Source organism: Mustelus asterias, chromosome 11 (genome assembly GCF_964213995.1).
Source record: "Mustelus asterias chromosome 11, sMusAst1.hap1.1, whole genome shotgun sequence".
Lineage (NCBI taxonomy): Eukaryota > Metazoa > Chordata > Chondrichthyes > Carcharhiniformes > Triakidae > Mustelus > Mustelus asterias.
This window is the reverse complement of record NC_135811.1, coordinates 101620734-101638108: the sequence shown is the minus strand read 5'-3', so window position 1 is coordinate 101638108 and position 17375 is coordinate 101620734.

Below are 17375 nucleotides of genomic sequence, written 5' to 3'. Positions count from 1 at the left end.
TTCTTTTCCTGAAGGACATTAGTGAACCAGATGGGTTTTTATGGCAATCAATTATAACTTCATGGTCACCATTACTGAGACTAGTTTCCAGTTTCAGACTTTTGTCAACTAATTAAATTAATTAACTAATTGAATTTAAATGACTCCAGCTGCCATGGTGGAATTTTAAAAAGTCCCCAAAGGATTGGCCCAAGCATCTGGATTTTGAGTCCAGTAACATTACCCCTACACCCTAGCCTTTTGGCTAATTTCAGTTCATAGAAACCCTTCAATGCAGAAGGAGGCCATTTGGCCCATCGAGTCTGCACCGATCACAATCCAACCCAAGCCCTATTCCCGTAAACCTACATTTTTACCCTTATAATCCCCTGACACTAGGGTCAATTTAGCATGGCCAATCAACTTAAACCACACATCTTTGCACTGTGGGAGGAAACTGGAGCTGTGATATAAAAGCACAGGGATTGCAATGATTGTGCAGTGATATTGTAGCAATACTGTAGTGATATTGCAGTGATATTGTGGTGGCATTGCAGTATTCCTGGGGAGCAACTGTCTCAGAAATTGTCAAAGCCTGATTTTGGGAGGGGTAGGTGGCGTCCAAGCCGCTTACAGCAATCACGACATTTGCCATAGATACGTTTCTAAGGGAAGATAGGTTCCTGCCCAGTTGGGCATTGGTACAGGTAAGTCACAGCAGCCATTGAATTTGGAACTTTGTGTGCCATGGGTTAAATGCTGAGCAGCAATCAGTGGCACTCAGGCACATCAGCGCTGTTTGAGTAGGCACAATTGTGCGATTAGTTTGACTCCAAGAATGTCAATTGAGCTCAAGCTCAATGGTCTCAGCTGCAATGGGGTATTTATCATTGAAATGTCAATCCATTATAATTGCCCTTGCTTAAATCTTGCCTCCATAAACACCCTCCTCCCAGCCCCCTGTGCTGGCTCCTCATCACCACTATCCCCCAACCTGTCACCACCACTGCACTGACACCTCTGCCCCAGGCTTCTCTTGCATTCCCTCTTTCCAGCCTTCCAAAGAAGCCGGTGGCCCTGCGCCAGAAGGCAACCTCGAATATGCCGCTGTTCAGACTTGCCTGTGCGAGCTGCTCCACCCCTTCACCCTACCCTGGAGACGCAGAGTTGATCAGCAAGCGCTGCAACAGCTTGAGTGCGCTCTCCCCCGAGCTCCCCTCGGATTTCTGTTTGCCAGATGCACATCGCGCCATTCGGACATCATTCCACCGTGGCTGCTTCATTTGACCGGGGGGGGGTGGGGGGTGGGGGGGGGGGGGGGGGTGTGATTCCAATGTATGGGCCCGATAATGATATGCTAATGTATTATAATGACATTCCTGACATTGAAACACGGCCCACTACGGATGGAGGGAGAGGACAATCACGTCTTACATTTTCACTGCTGGGAAACGCATCTAAGGCCTTCTCGCGATACTTCCCACTTGCACTGCCAAATCCATCCACTTTGAACAAGAAGGAGAATTCCCAGCCCTGGGAAATGGAAAGTTACAGACAATCTTGGCTAGAGTGGGTCTTGATTGCACAATGGCACAGTGGTTAGCACTACTGCCTCATAGCGCCAGGGAAACGGGTTCGATTCCCGGCTGAGGTCACTGTCTGTGTGGAGCCTGCACATTCTCCCCTTGTCTGTGTGGGTTTCCTCCGGGTGCTCCGGTTTCCTCCCACAGTCCAAAGATGTGCGGGTTAGGTGGATTGGCCATGCTAAATTGCCTCTTAGTGTCTGGGGGATTAGCAGGGTAAATGCATGGCGTTATGGGCATACTGTCTGGGTGGGATTGTGGTCGGTGCAGACTCGATGAGTCGAATGGCCTCCTTCTGCACTGTAGGATTCTATGAAATTTACCTAGGTTTCAATTTCAGACAGGCAAGGTGAGTGTCAAACCTGCCCAACTTCATCAGTAATGGCATCACAGAACCCCTATCTGCCGGTATCAATGAGTCAGGTGGGTATATCAGCTGCCAGAAAAAAGGCCCCGATTTTAGTGGTAACAGCTCTTAATCAAGCAGGAATCAAGTGCTAAGTGTGATGATAAGGTTGCTTTAAGAAATGTATTTTAGTCATGTTTCTGTGCTGAATGTGTTTACTAGTCCCTTCCATTTTATCAAAGTTGTTCCATCTGAATCCAGCAGCACTGTATTGTTACTGCAGCAACATAATTGATCTTAATTGATGTAGTGTTTGTTTTGATCTGAATTAATGCAGGGTTCTGTTTTTTTGCGTTTTCCCCTGGGATATTGCAGAGTGGGGCTTGATTAGGTTGATGGTCATATGACTGGGTACAGCTAGGCTTACACAGAGGCAGCCTGCTTTTTGGATCTTTGGAAAGAGGTTGCTTTCTCTGTGTCACCTGCTCTGTTTGAAGTGGAGGCTGGAATCTGCAAGAAATAAGCCTTTTTATTTGAGATTCTACTGTCTGAGGGTGGACCTTTCTCTGGAAGTTGCTGCATGAGACTTAGAAGACAAGTATCTGTTTGGATCACTCTCCAGAAGTATCAAAAAACTTAGTATCTAGTACCTACATAAGCATCTTTGGTTTCTATGCTAACTGGTTCTAAAGAAGGGATTCATGTCTATGGGCGAGACTGCTAAATTGGAACAATAGAGGTAGCTAGCTGTTAAGAATTATAATTTGACATGTTTAAGTGTTTTAATTGGTAAAAGTAATGATAATTCTTTTTATATTCTGTGTTCTTAAATAAAGTTTGTTTTGATAAAAGCTTCCTAGTGGGTCACTTGAATCATACCTGGAGTCTAACACATTATGCTCACCTTAATGCCAAAATCCAATGCAAAAGTTAGGGTCCAGGCTGACTTCAGGAAATACCTTGGAGTTACTGATCTGGTCTTCAACATAAATATTTGTCCAACTGTTGCAACTGGGGCAAAAACAGAGGACGGTGGAAAAGCCCAGCAGGACTGGCAGTATCTGCAGGGAGATAAAACAGAATTAATGTTTCGAGTCCACCTGACTCTTCATCAAAGCGAAAGAGAGGGAGAAATATGTTGGATATTAAACTGTAGCTGTTGAGAGATTGCAACAAGATGGAGCAACCTTAAGAACAAAAGGCAGATGGTCTGGGGTGGGGGGATGGGGGAGAGGGGAAGCGAGGGTTATTGCATTGAGACAAGATATGTATGGGATACTTTTTTAAAAGGGTTTAAGCTGGAGGAGAAAGTTCACAGTCTAAATTTGTTGAACTCAACGTTGAGTCCGAAGGGCTGCAGTGCGCCCAATCGGAAGATGCGATGCTGCTTCTCAGTTTGTATTACTGGAGCAAGGACAGTCATGTGGGCCATGTGAGCAAGATGCCAGCCGGAACTTTCCGGCTGTTCACGCTGGCGGGATTCTCCGATCTCGCCCGCAGTGCTCCCCAGCCCGTGGGTTTCTCGCCGGCGTGGGGTAACATCAGTGGGAATTCCCATTGACAGTGGCAGTACCAGAGAATCCCGCCATTAGCAAGCAACGCGCCACCTCCCACCGGTGGGAAACACACAGCTGGGAGGCTGGAAAATCTCACCCGCTGAGTTAAAATGGCAAGCGGCAGGAAGGTTGGGGGTCATGCTTGTGGCTGAGGGAAGGTGTTTCCACAGAACGGTCACCCAGTCTGTACTTAGTCTCCCCAGTGTAGAGGAGATCTCATGGGTTGCAGTGAATGAAGGAGGTGCAAGTGAAACGCTATTTAACCTTAAGAGTATTTGGGGCCTTGAATAGTGAGGAGGGAGGCGGTAAAGGGGCTGGTGTTGCACCTTTTGCAAGTGCAAGGGGAGATGTCGTGTGAAGGGTATGAGGAGTTGGGCGTGATGGAGGAATGGACCAGGGTGTGTGGGCTGTGCAGAGTTGGGGTCTATGAGGTTGGAGGTTGTGGAGGGAAGATCACCAGAAGCGATAGGATTAGTGACAGTCCTGGAAACAATGGCTTGATGTTTGGTGGTGGGTCAGGGTTCAGGGGAGGTAGGAGGAAGTGTCTGAGCGCTGCCGGGCAAGGTGGTGGAGGTGGACACACTGGGAACGTTTAAGACTTATCTAGATAGCCACATGAATGGAGTGGGAATGGAGGGATACAAAAGAATGGTCTAGTTTGGACCAGGGAGCGGCGTGGGCTTGGAGGGCCGAAGGGCCTGTTCCTGTGCTGTATTGTTCTTTGTTCTTTGGTGCTCAGCCTCTGAGGTAGAGATCAGTATGCCAGATAATGGCACCCTACCTATCAGCAGGTTTGATCTAAAGGTCAAGGTTAGACCTAAGAGAACGGAGTGCCACAAGTTCAGAGGGAGACAGGTTAAGGTGGGTGAAAGGGGTAGAGAAATTGAGACGACCAATGCCGAGCTGACAGTTCTCAATGAAAAGATCCAGAGAAGGTGGGAGGCCGGAGGATGGGGTCCAGGTTGAGGGAGAATACCGGAGGCAGGTGAAAAGATCCGCTGCCCAAAGAAGTAAGCATGGAGATGGAGGCAATGGAAGGAGAGTTCAGTGTCATGCCGAGCCCAAAATTCATTGAGGTGAGGACATAAGAGGATGAAACTGAGTTCTTTGCTGAGTACGGATACTTCAGCATCGTGGGGGGGTTGGGGGTGGAGCGAGGGGAAGATCAGAGGGGATGTTGAATACACAGCAAGGGCTGGCTTTAGATAAAGGAATGGGGTCAAAGGAACGGCAAGATGTGGAGGGTCCAGGATGGCCTTTGGTATTCGTAGGTTGCAGGAGCTTGTGTTACTTAACACATGGAAGGAAGAGAAAAACTTCTTGTTGTGGCATCGGATGAGATGAAGAAAAAAATGGAACTGGGGGCAAGGAGAGCTTTGAGAGAGGGTGAGTCGATGCTGCCTGAGAGAGACGTCGCCTGTGTATGTATGGTGGCACGTGGCACTAAATGTGGATCTCAGAATGTTGTGAGAACAGCAGTCCGAGGGGCGTTGTATATCCTAGAGATACCTATAATTCTGGGCGGATTCAAATCTTGAGGGATGGAGCTTCAGTTAGAATCCACATGGGATGAATTGGAGACAGAGACAGACGCTGAGAAAGGAAATGTGGAAGCGAGTTTTTATAAACACCTTGTCAAACACCAAGAGGGAAATTGAAAGCAATGAAGGTGAACATGGTAAAAGAGACAAATGTGGGCGGCACAGTGGCACAGTGGTTAGCACTGCTGCCTCACAGCGCCAGGGACCCAGGTTCGAATCCCGGCTTGGGTGACTGTCTGTGTGGAGTTTGCACGTTCTCCCCGTGTCTGCGTGGGTTTCCTCCAGGTGCTCCAGTTTCCTCCCACAGTCCAAAGATGTGCAGGTTAGGTGCATTGGCCATGCTAAATTGCCCCTTAGTGTTAGGGGGGATAAGCTAGGGTAAATGCATGGGATTGTGGGGATAGGGCCTGGGTTGGATTGTGGTCGGTGCTGACTCGATGGGCCGAATGGCCTCCTTCTACCCTGTATGATTCTATGATTCTAAATCCCATCAGAGAGAAAAGCAGAACTTCTACAAGGAAGGCGTTCCTGCAACAGGAATGGCAGTGAATATGGCATTGTATTCAAGAAGGTGACTCACTATCACCATCTCTGGGTAAATAGAGATGGGGAATAACTGCAGGCCTTGCCTGCTTGCATCCAAAATAGCACTGAACAGACCAAGATGGAAGGAAAGGCCCCAAACTTGACTCGAACCAGAATAGAACGTCACCGACTGTGAGAGATGTAAAGTTTTGTGGAATCAAAAAAAAGTCTTTGTCAAGCTCAATATTAACACCATCTCACTCGTCAAGTTTTCTCCACTCACTCACTCGCTCACTCACGCACTCACTGGCTGGAGAAAATTTAAAGTTGTCTGTGTAAATTTGGCAGGAGAAACTGGATGGGTTGAATGCTTATTCATGTAACCACAGCGTTTTGCTAAAACATTGGATGCTCCCAAAAAACAGTGGTTACCCTTTGAAATGAGCAAATGCCAAAGGAGGAATTCCAATGCTTTTTGAAACAGTTTGTCTTGTCCTCCAGCTATTCCGCCTCCTGTCAGTCTGCCAACAGCACACTGATGCATCCATTATTATTCATTCATAATTAATATAAATACTACTACTGTGTGTAACTTATCACAGAAACTGGAAAACCCCGTGGGTCTAAGGTAAGCATTTCCGGATGACAAATTGGCTCAGAGAGCCAACAGTGCCAAGAAACATTGCCATGCGGAACAAGCATTGATCCCAGTCAGATCAGGTCTTCTGACCTGCCCCAGCTCACACTGAATCCTCCCCAAGTCTGGCATCAGTTCAATCATTAGACTCACATTCTTCCTCCCAGAATGTAGGCATATGAACATACACACATCCCACGCATAGAAACATACATACACACAGAAACACACACACGCATAAAGAAACATGGAGACACACACACACAGAGAAACATGCAAAGAGAAACACACAGAAACACACACACACACATAGAGAAACATGAAGAGAAACACACACACACAGCGACACACAAAGACACACACAGAGACACAGACACACACATGCACACAGACAAACTCACACACAGACACATTCACAACACAGACAGACAGACACAAACATACATGCACGCACATTTTTATATGGTAGGTTCTTTCCTCTGAAGGAAATGATATTTTATTCAAGGAATGAAGCTGTTCCAGTCAGCAGGCTATTCCACAATGGAGGGCTTCACAGTTGAGCTGAAACATTCACAGTTTGAAGCAAGATTCACTTGCTGCCAGTGGACCAGATGAATCTCTGGCTAATTATTCTCTTCCAGACTGTGGGACAAAGTGAGACTGCAGAGGCCATCAAGCTTTAACGTACACGACATCAGTGATGACTTGTACGAATCTGCTGAAAACATGAAGGCTGCCTCAGAAATGAAAATTTGGTCTTCCCATATTTGAGTCATAGAGCAATACAGCAAGGAAACAGGCCCTTTGGCCCAACCGGTCCATGCCAACCATGGTGCCCTCCCAGCTAGTCCCAATTGCCCGCGTTTGGCCCATATCCCTTGCATCCTTTCCCATCCTTGTATTTATCCAAATGCATTTTAAATGTTGCTATTGAACCTGCCTCAACCACTTTCTCTGGCAGCTCATTCCAGACACGCACCACCCTCTGCTTGAAGAAGCTGCCCCTCAGGTCCTATTTAAATCTTTCCCCTCTCACCTAAACCCTATGCCCTCTAGTCTTCAATTCCCCTACCCTGTGAGAAAAGACTGTGCGTTCATCCTATCAATGCCCCTCATGATTTTATACACCTCAATGAGGTCACCCCCCATTCTCCTACATTCCTACAGTCCTAGCCTGGCCAACGTCTCCCTATAACTCAGGCCCATTAGTCCTGGCAATATCTTCGTAAATCTTCTTTGCACTCCTTCCAGTTTATCAATGTCTTTCCTATAACAGGGTGGCCAAAACTGTACACAATACTCCAAGTGTGGCCTCACCAATGACTTATACAACTGTAACATAATGTCCCAACTCCTATATTCAATGCCCTGACGGATGGAGGCCAGTGTGCTAAATATCTTCTTCACCACTCTGTCTACCTGTGATGCCACTTTCAATGCACTATGTACATGTACTCCTGGGTCCCTCTGTTCCTCAACACTCCCCAGGGCCCTCCCATTCGCTGTATAAGTCCTACCCTGGTTTGACGTTCCAAAATACAACACCTCACACTTATCTGTATTGAAATCCATTTGCCAATCCTCGGCCCACTTCCCTAACTGATCAAGATCCCCCTGTAATTTCTGATAACCTTCTTCGCTATCAACAATACCTTCTAATTTAGTATTGTCTGCAAACTTACTAACCATGCCTTGTACATTCACATCCAAATTATTTATATAAATAATGAATAACAAGAGTCCCAGCACCAACCCCTTAGGCAACCACTAGTCACAGGCCCCCAGTCCAAGAAACAACCTTCTGCTTCCTACCATTGAGCCAATTTTGAATCCAATTTGCTAGCTCTCCTTGAATCCCTCACAACCTAACCTCCCAGACTAGCCTGCCATGTGGAACCTTGTCAAAGGCTTTACTAAAGTCCATATAAACAACATCTACCGCCCTGCCCATTTCCATTCTCTTGGTTACCTCTTCGAAAAAGTCTAAATGATTCATCAGACATGACTTCCCACACACAAAGCCGTGCTAACTATCTCTAATCAGACCTTGATTATCCCTCAGAATCCCCTCCAGTAACTTACCCGCCACTGATGTCAGGCTCACCAGCCTGTAATTCCCTGGCTTGTCTTTGCTACCCTTCTTAAACAATGGAACAATTTACCTGAATTCCACAAGTGTCCTTCCAGCTGTTGGTTAATGATCAGAGAACGCAGGTTTCATTTATCACATTACTGCCACAATGAGCCCAGAGCAGGGGTTATACCTGAAATCTTCCATATATACACAGATCATTTTGATATACATAGAGGCTGGAATTTTACTGGGAATCGGAGCAGGCGAGGGGCTGACCATGGAAAGGTCTGTCAACCTCAGGCAGGATTTTATGATTTTGGATGAGTGAGGCTGTAAACACACGCCCAGAGGGTCTTAACACAAACTTCTGCACAGAAATCCATTTCAATTGACCAGAGGTTAAGTCATTCAACAGATGCTATGGGTAGAATTCAATAATTTTTTGACCTAAACATCTTAGTACCAAACATCACCAACCAAACCAATGTAGCCTTATTAATAATCCCTTTTAGCATCTAAAATTCTCTTCAAATCAAGTTTTCTCAAAGAATCTTTTTTTGCAGATTTGTCTTAAAATTGAGAACATTCTGATGATTTCTTTGAAATAAAAACATCTCTTACCAAGTCTTAGGCTGCAATCCAATCAATGGAAGTCTCAGATCATTTGCTAAAGCAAGTCTGGAGATGCTTCAATGGACCCCGTCATTGCGAGGGAAACCGTCATCCAACCGTATGCTAGTGTCTGGGCTGTCAGACAAATGGAGGAGAATTTACCCATACTGCTCAGCAAACGTGAAACTGGTCTAGACACTGCAGACATTACACAGGGGTTTCACTGCTGCTGAGCAACCTGGGTAAATTCAACCCCCATCATTATCAAAGCTTTTAGAAAAATGATCCAAAGTTCTTCCTAATGAATTCCACGTTAACCAGCGATTTGAGTAGCATTAATGAGTCATGCCAACAAAGTGCCAACATTTTACCTTTGTAACACTGGATTGAATTACTGCATTAAAGTGTTGACAAAGCGTTTCCCATTTGCTACCTATCACAATGTCACCGATTGCACATACAAAACAAACTCCGACAAGCAGTTTTTAGGAAGGCTGTATGCCTTTAAATTTGCTTACAGACATCATTTATGACACTTTCTAGCTGATTCTTGCTTTATTTCCAACTGTACCCACATTGCAGCGATTTGTTGCTTTGTTCTGACAATCCTCTTGTGTAATTGAGAGAATATTCTTGCATGAAACCGCTCTGGCTCACCCATGGCTCCTGATTTCAACTGTGTTCCATAGACAAACACCTCGAGGCAAGAAGGGATGTATTTCTGCAGAGGGCTCAAAGGTATCAGGAGGAAACCTATCTCTGGATAGACAACTGCCCACTTGTTACAGTCCTTTTCCCTGTCCTCATGTTCTTATTTCTCCAATTTCCTCCAACTCCCTTCCAAATCTAACATCCTTTCCATCTGCCTGCCCTGTTTTAATGGAAGATGATTCAGTCATCTTAGATTCATAATTTCCCTAAACCCCTCCACTTTGTTACATCTTTCCCTACCTTCAGAACTGCAATGACTCAGGAAGCCTGACTGGAAAGGAACATAGTTTATTACAGAATGCAAAGTAGAACCACTACCGTGGTGTACACACATTAGTCCCTGCCTGGGACAGCAGTTCAGCAGGCCCAGTCCTGGGCCTGCCTTATAAAAGGTTCAGGTAATGAGTTCCAGCTGGGCAGGCCACTGCCTATTGCCAGGGGAACTCATACTCAGTGAGTCCCACAGGGAGATCAATCAGTGATTCCCCATGGACCTGGTGGGAGTTATCGCAAAAGACCTTGGTTACTTCACCAGCCACAAAAGTCCTCCCGCAACACTCTCCAGCGTAGTGAGCTCACACTCATAGAAGGAGAAAGTCATCAGAGGCCTGGCATCAGCAGCGAATGCTACTGCCCTCTACACAAGTGCCACCCTTGTGCACGTTAGGTGAATTGGTCATGATAAATTCTCCCTCAGTAGACCCGGACAGGCGCCGGACTGTGGCGGCTAGGGGATTTTCACAGTAACTTCATTACAGTGTGAATGTAGGCTTACTCGTGACTAATAAATAAACTTTAATTAATAACCTTTATTAACTTATGTTCATCCAAACACATGCACACACTAACATGCATGTCATTCTCACTCTCATATACAGGTTTGCATTCACAAACACATACATGCTCAAAGACACACACATGCAGCAACATACACGCACGTACACACACGCACTCTGCATTTAAAATGTTCTTACTACGATCAATGGATGGAATCTGATGCTTATCGGGAAGGTTGTCGTTGGCGAGTGAAACACCTGACAGTTTCAAGTGCCGATTGTCAGCCTTAAGGGCACACAAATCTGCTTCGTCACTACCAGCTACAGAATAAACTTCTTTCTAACTGATCCTAACCTAGTGGAACACCCTGCCGTTAGAAATCACCACCACACAGCTCACGCTGATGGAAAGGTCTGCAGATAAGAATCAAAAGAGGTCTTTCACTTTTGATATTTAGGCATTGGAAAACATCAGGAGATACCTAGAGAGATGTGAGATAAATGCTCATATTCTTATTTGTTGAGGCGCTTTTTAATTTTACAAGAATTCACCTGCTTTTAGATGTTTGAATCCTGTCCCACCAGGTAATGATCTTACTCGGATTTGCAAGGATTTATGAGATCAAAGGGACGTTCCCTTTCGTGAAAGCTGCGGAGGATGGTTAATCCTTTTTGCACACATTCTTCAGCAGTCTCGCAAGTATCATACTAATTTTGTTAACAATCATTTTAAGCTGTGCCAATGGCTTACTGAGTGAGGGAGACATCCAGTGAAGTGCTGAGCACCTGAGACCTGGAAAAGGGAAGCACGGTGGCACAGTGGTTAGCACTGCTGCCTCACAGCGCCAGGAACCCGAGTTCGATTCCCAGCTTGGGTCGCTGTCTGTGTGGAGTTTGCACGTTCTCCCCGTGTCTGCATGGGGTTCCTCCACGTGCTGCGGCTTCCTCCCACAGTCCAAAGATGTGTGGGTTAGGTGGATTGGCCATGCTAAATTGCCCCTTAGTCACAGTAAGTAGTCTCACAACACCAGGTTAAAGTCCAACAGGTTTATTTGGTAGCATGAGCTTTTGGAGCGTTGCTCCTTCATCAGGTGAGTGATGAAGGGGCAGCGCTCCGAAAGCTCGTGCTACCAAATAAACCTGTTGGACTTTAACCTGGTGTTGTGAGACTACTTACTGTGCCTACCCCAGTCCAACGCCAGCAACTCCACATCATTGCCTCTTAGTGTCAGGGGGACTAGCTAGGGTAAATACGCGTGGGGTTATGGGGATAGGGCCTGAGTGGGATTGTGGTTGTGCAGACCCGATGGACCGAATGGCCTCCTTCTGCGCTGTAGGATTTTATGATTCAATTATTCTAAAAGTTCCAGCTCACGTCCCCAGCCTCTGCTGGTGTAACTAACTCAAATCAGCAGAGCTACAGTGGGTAATGACACACATGATGATGTGAGGGCTCAGTTTAGTGAGAACTGGTCTCCTCTGTTGATGCCAACTGGTCCAGCCTGCCAACCCTGAGATAGATTCTGGGCTCTGCTGCCCGGACAGCTATTGGGCACAATGGCTACTCCATCTGTTCTAAGCAATGGTCTAGTGGAATTATCGCTCAACTATTAATCCGGAAATTCAGCTAATGTTCGAATCCCACCACGGCAGATGGTGGAATTTGAATTCAATTTTAAAAATCTGGAATTAATAATTAAGATGACCACGAAACTATTGCCGATTGTCGGAAAAACCTATCTGGTTCACTAATGTCCTTTAGGGAGGAAATCTGCCATCCTTACCTGGTCTGGCTTACATGTGACTCCAGAGCCACGGCAATGTAGTTGACTCTCAACTGCTCTCCAGGGGCAACTAGGGATGGGCAATAAATGCTGGCCAGCCAGCAACGCCCATGTCCACTAACAAATTAAAAAAGAACCTTCCAAGTCCACTCTGCCCAGCCAGTGAGGACGAAAAGCGGGCGGTACGGTGACACAGTGGTTAGCACCGCTGCCTCACAGCACCAGGCACCCGGGTTCAGTTCCCAGCTTGGGTCACAATCTGTGTGGAGTTTGCACATTCTCTCTGTCTGCGTGGGTTTCCTCCGGGTGCTCCGGTTTCCCCCCACAGTCCAAAGATGTGCGGGTTAGGTTGATTGGCCATGTTAAATTGCCACTTAGTGTAAGGGGGACTAGCAGGGCAAATACGTGGGGCTACGGGGGTAGGGGCTGGGGGTTTGTGGTCAGTGCGGGACTCGATGGGCCGACTGGCTTCCTTCTGCACTGTAGGGATTCTATGAAAAAAAAACTCGCTTAACCCACAGGTCACATGTAAATAATGGACAGCTGAGTGACGCGGCTGCAGGTTTGCCTGAACCCATTGTTACAAAACTCCTGACAAATGTCCACATCCTCGGGACCGACAGGGAAGTAAAACTGAGTCATACCAAAGAAAGGGAAAAATTTATTTCTTTAATTCTAAACTGACTTCTCAAGCTTACATCCTTCCTGGATCACAGAGATCCCTACATCAGATCTGAAATTGGACCAAAACGAGAGAGAGGCAGCTTTCTGATCCCGTGCAGCCCATGGCAAGAAAAATATCTTGTCAAAATCTGACTGTGGAAAGGTGCAGCATTTACCACAACAAACACTCTGTGGCTCCATTGGTTAAAAGAAAAAATAGTGGGGAGAATAAAGAATGCTTCAGGGGCTTTTTAATGCTTTCATATCTCCATTAGATGATTCATAACATTAATTTAAATTATCATAGTAATAATTTTATAGAAAGTAACAGGTTGAAACCTGCGCTAAAAGCTTCTAGCAATTGATTAGTACATGCTGTTGTTACACTGTAAGGATTTTCAACTGAGAGAGAAATAAGAACCGTCCATTTGTTGGAACAGCCTTCTAACTTGGTTCCAGCAACGTGGAAGTGAAGTGGGATTCTGTAATTTTTCTCTTCTCATTCCCCTGTCAATCCCCTCCTTCCCCAGGCTCTCACAAGAATCAAACTCATTTTGTTAACAATCTTTTTAAACTTTGCTGGTGGCTTACTGAATGAAGAAGTCACCCAGCGAGATGTTGAACACTTGAGACCCAGCAAAGTTCCAGCTTCCCTCCCTGGCCTCTGCTGGTTTAACTAACTCAAGCCAGCAGAGCTACATTGGGCAATGACATCTTTGGTTGGATGCTGCAGTTCTCTTGATACACACATAGACAAGCTTGAAGGGCGGCGCGGTGGCACAGTGGTTAGCAACTGCTGCCTCACAGCATTAGGGACCTGGGTTCAATTCCCGGCCTCGGGTCACTGTCTGTGGAGTTTGCACATTCTCCCCATGTCTGCATGGGTTTCCTCCGGGTGCTCCGGTTTCCTCCCACAGTCCAAAAATGTGCGGGTTAGGTGGATTGGCCATGCTAAATTGTCCCTTAGTGTCAGGGGGACTAGCTAGGGTAAATGCATGGGGTTATGGGGATAGGGCCTGGGTGGGATTGTGGTCGGTGCAGACTCAATGGGCCGAATGGCCTCCTTCTGCACTGTAGGATTCTATGAAGTCAGAAAAGCTTCTCAAAACACCAGGGAGAGAGAGAGAGGGATTATCGTCACCAGCTAGCAAACCACCAACAGCAGAATTATCACTCCAAGAAGGCCAGGAGACTTGCTGCCAGCTAACCGTCTAAACTAAAACAGCAGCTCAAAACTGAAAATAAAAGAACTACTGTTACCTGACCTGTCAATCATTCTTCCCCTTAACAATGCAGGGTCATTAAACAAGTCCCAGAATGTACCTGAGGCCCAGAGTAAAAATAAACAAAACCCCATTTAAACCATTGAAGCAGCATGAAAAGGACTTCTAGCAGGCAGCTTGGCAACAAGGAAAAGAAAACCAATGCTGCTTAACCGTAGAGAACATGATTTTTAAAAAGTTTCTTCAAGGTACACTGGCATCACATCATTCATAAAATGCATCATGTATTGCCACATAATTAATTCTTTGATCATTAAACATTCTAAGAATCTTTGTTGTGGAGGGGGAGGGGGTGGATATCCCTTATATCTTTTTAGAAATTGAGCCATACAATCCTGGAAGGTTGCCCATCTAACCTTTTGTCTGTACTGATTTAATTCACATAGGTGAAAGTGGTGTAGTTAAAATTGGCCTTAGGAATGCCAGTCTCAGTGGGAATAGAATAACCAGGGTTCCTGCTGATGGCTGTTGTCCCTCTATTCAAGATAGACATTGGCTGATTAGACTTGGCCACCTGACTTCTGACACTGGATGAAGCTGCATCTTCGGTGTCTGGGTTCAACATAATGTTTTAAAACTTCATTCATGGGATGTGAGCCTCGCTGGCTGGGCCAACATTTATTGTCCATCCCCAGTTGCCCTTGAACTGAGTGGCTTGACAGGCCATTCCTGAGAACATTAGCAAGTTAGCCACATTACTGTGGGTCACATGTAGGACAAACCAGGTACAGATGGGAAATTTCCTTCCCTGAAAGCACATTAGTGAACCAAATAGGTTTTTACGAATCATAGAATCCCTACAGTGCAGAGGGAGGCCAATTGGCCCATTGAGTCTCCACCCACTCCCCAAAAGACCATCTTACCCCCCCCCCCTCCCTCCCCCCGCCCCGCCACCCTATCCCCCTGACACCACACATTCACCGTGGCTTATCCATCTAACCTACATATCTTTGAACACTAAGGGGCAATTTTAGCATTGTAAATCCAGCTAACCTGCGCATCTTTGGATTCTGGAAACCCATACGGACATAGGGAGAATGTGCAAACTCCACACAGGGAGTCACCCAAAGCTGGAGTCGAACCCAGGTCACTGCTGCTGTGAGGCAGCAGGGATAACCACCGTGCCACCATGCCAACTTGACAACTGATTCATGGTCATCATTACACTTTTATTAGGCTCGAATTCAAATTTTACCATCTGCCTTGGTGGCATTTGAACCCAGGTGCCCAGGGCATGGCCCTGCATCTCTGAATCACCAGTCTGGTCACAATATCACTATGCCCCCCGCCCCCCCCCCCCCGCCACAGAGATGTACCCAACCTCCGCATGTTATTGGAGTACTACCAGCATCAGTGCAACCACGGCCTTGTATATAACCTTCGTCAGAAGAAAAAAGAAAAAACATTGACAAAGCAAACAAACACACTCTAAATTGTTTCTGAGATACAGGTCCATTACATTGTAAATTTACAATAAACCAGGCTCACCTCCTGAGGTCTGCTTTCCTGCCAAAGGATTGTAATGCAGTTGACTTTACAATGCCCCTTTAAGATACAGCCTGCAAAGATGTGTGCTGGAATCCTCCAACCTCACCCGCAGCTGAGATTTTCCAGTTCCGCTGCAGTGAATGGAGATTTGGCTAAGTGCCAAATTCTCCGTTCTCGCTGGCAGAGGTGGTGGGGTGAGCGAGACCGGAGAATCCCGGCCATGATTTAAGTACCAGGATGCCATGGTAGAGGGCAACTGATGAGGGATCCAGCTCCTGGCCCTTGGGAAAGTTTAGGTTGTGAAAGTTATCAGTTTTAAATGTGACTTCCGTAGTAAGCCAGGTATGGGCTAGTAGCAAAAATTTTTCAGATAGTGGGTGGGATTTTATGACCTCGCTCATCCCGAAACCATAAAGCCCCTTCCGAGGTCAACGGACCTTTCCATTGTCCGCCCCCCCTCACCCGCTCCCATTCCCGTGGCGGGCAGGACAGTAAAATTCCTGCCACAATTTCTGAAAAGTGTGTCATGGTGCCAACAAACAAATGGAATATTCCTTTCACTCAATTTACAGATGGAGGCCGTTCAGCCCATTGTGCCCGTGCTAGCTCTTTGAAAGATCTGCCCAATGGCACACATTCCTCGGCTCTTTCCCTACAGTCCTGCTTCTTTTTTGTCCCTTTCAAGTATTTATCCAATTCCCTATTGCAAACCACTACTGAATCTGTTCCAAACCCCTTTCTGACAGAACATTGCAGATCACAACAACTCGCTGTGCAAAAAAAAAATCTTCTTTCCTCTGGTTCTTTATGCAATTATGTTAACATTTTTTTTAACAGTTCCTTCAGTGCTAAACGAACGTTTGTGGGCTGTCTCCAGGAGGGCCAACCCATTCATTTTAAAAAAAACTAAAAAAGCTTTTATGATTTGTGCTGTTAAAAAAAAGTCATAATTTTCTGTGAAGCCGGAGCATTTTTTTTTCAGGATGTTGGGTGTGGCTGTGAAACAGTCTTCAAAAACCTAAGCAAAACAGCTTTGATAATTGTGAAACCCAGCCTGTGAGCGTAGCTTTGCAAGGGAGAGGGGGGGGGGAGGAATCCTGCCTCTTTAAAATGCGTGTGGATCCACCCATAAACAACTGAACACACAGCAAAGTCTGGCGTCAAACAGCCGAGTCTGGAGACACTAATGACTGTGCCCTTGAACAACATCCTCTCAGTGCCATGAATCAAAAGAAGCAAGGCAGAGGTTTATGAGGAAGTGTCTCAACTGCTGCAGGTGTTCCATCCCATATCAAAGGTAGACCAACAGGAAGCTTCAGGTCTCGAGATAAAAGCTTTCAGCTTGTTAGAGGCAATCCAGCCCGGCAGTCTGAACCACAGAATTCCCCCTGTGCCAGCTGGGATCACTCTGAACATCTTCTGCCTTCCCCATTACCAAAGAAAAAACTCTTGGGTGTTTTGTCTCCATAATACCGTCCCTGCTAGCTACTGCACAGAGGCAAGGCAAAATTAATAAATAGCAAAGGAGAGGGCAAAATTAGCTCTTTATATCAGTGCTCTATATTTTTAAACAAGAAAATTATAGAATCCCTACAGTGCAGAAGGAGGTCATTCGGCCCATCGAGTTTGCACTGACCACAATCCCACCCAGGCCCTATCCCCGTAACCCCATATATTTACCCTAGCTAGTCCCCCTGACATTAAGGGGCAACTTAGCACCTAACCAGCACATCTTTCGGACTGTGGAAGGAAACCGGAGCACCCGGAGGAAACCCACGCATACACGGGGAGAATGTGCATACTCCACACAGGCAGTG